The sequence below is a fragment of the Sinocyclocheilus anshuiensis genome, unplaced genomic scaffold (genome assembly GCF_001515605.1).
Source record: "Sinocyclocheilus anshuiensis isolate Anshui unplaced genomic scaffold, SAMN03320099.WGS_v1.1 C31843919, whole genome shotgun sequence".
NCBI lineage: Eukaryota > Metazoa > Chordata > Actinopteri > Cypriniformes > Cyprinidae > Sinocyclocheilus > Sinocyclocheilus anshuiensis.
The window spans coordinates 1-536 of NW_015605902.1; the positions used below are offsets into that span (position 1 = coordinate 1).

Here is a 536-nt window from a genome sequence, read left to right on the forward strand (position 1 = left end):
TCTTGATTTTTGGAGCCACCTGTGGGAATTCATAATGTCAGCTTACAAGCAGATAAACTGTCTTCCTAAATTTACTGGTTAATTAAGAAATGAAAAGGCTCCATTTCTTGACTCACCATATGAAGTTCTCTGTCTCGCTCTGGGCTTGGAAGAATGCTTTGCAGTCGTTTTGGGAGATACCAAAAGCAGACATTACTGTGTTCGGGCTGAAATAATATGTGAAATATATTAAATCATAAAGCGATGATTTATGTAATGCACAGGGAACCAAACTTCACCATGAGCTCTAACAACTTTTCGAATTATTAAGCAATTTTCATCTTAAAATATGCTGAAAATTTACAGAAACATGAAACTTACCTTTCCTTTGAAGACAAGCTGAAAGTCTGTTCTCCTCTTCAGTTTGTAGTAAAGATACTCTGCATTTTCCAGGCAGTGGTTGATCTGTGCTTCAAAACCCTCAGAACCCTATAAAGAATTTATTTAATATTTGCTTTCTCTATAAGAAAAAAAAAAAAAAAAAAAAAAAAAAAAAA

The 536-nt window shown here is 33.6% G+C and overlaps 1 long non-coding RNA gene across 1 annotated transcript; it reads right to left on the bottom strand.

Moving 5' to 3' along the window:
- Positions 1 to 2: 2 nt before the first annotated feature.
- LOC107682206 (uncharacterized) lies at positions 3 to 475 on the bottom strand. Its single transcript, XR_001633410.1, has 3 exons — positions 361 to 475; positions 117 to 206; positions 3 to 19 (listed from the first exon to the last, which is right to left on the bottom strand). It is a non-coding gene; the product is annotated as an uncharacterized LOC107682206 (long non-coding RNA).
- Positions 476 to 536: the final 61 nt, after the last annotated feature.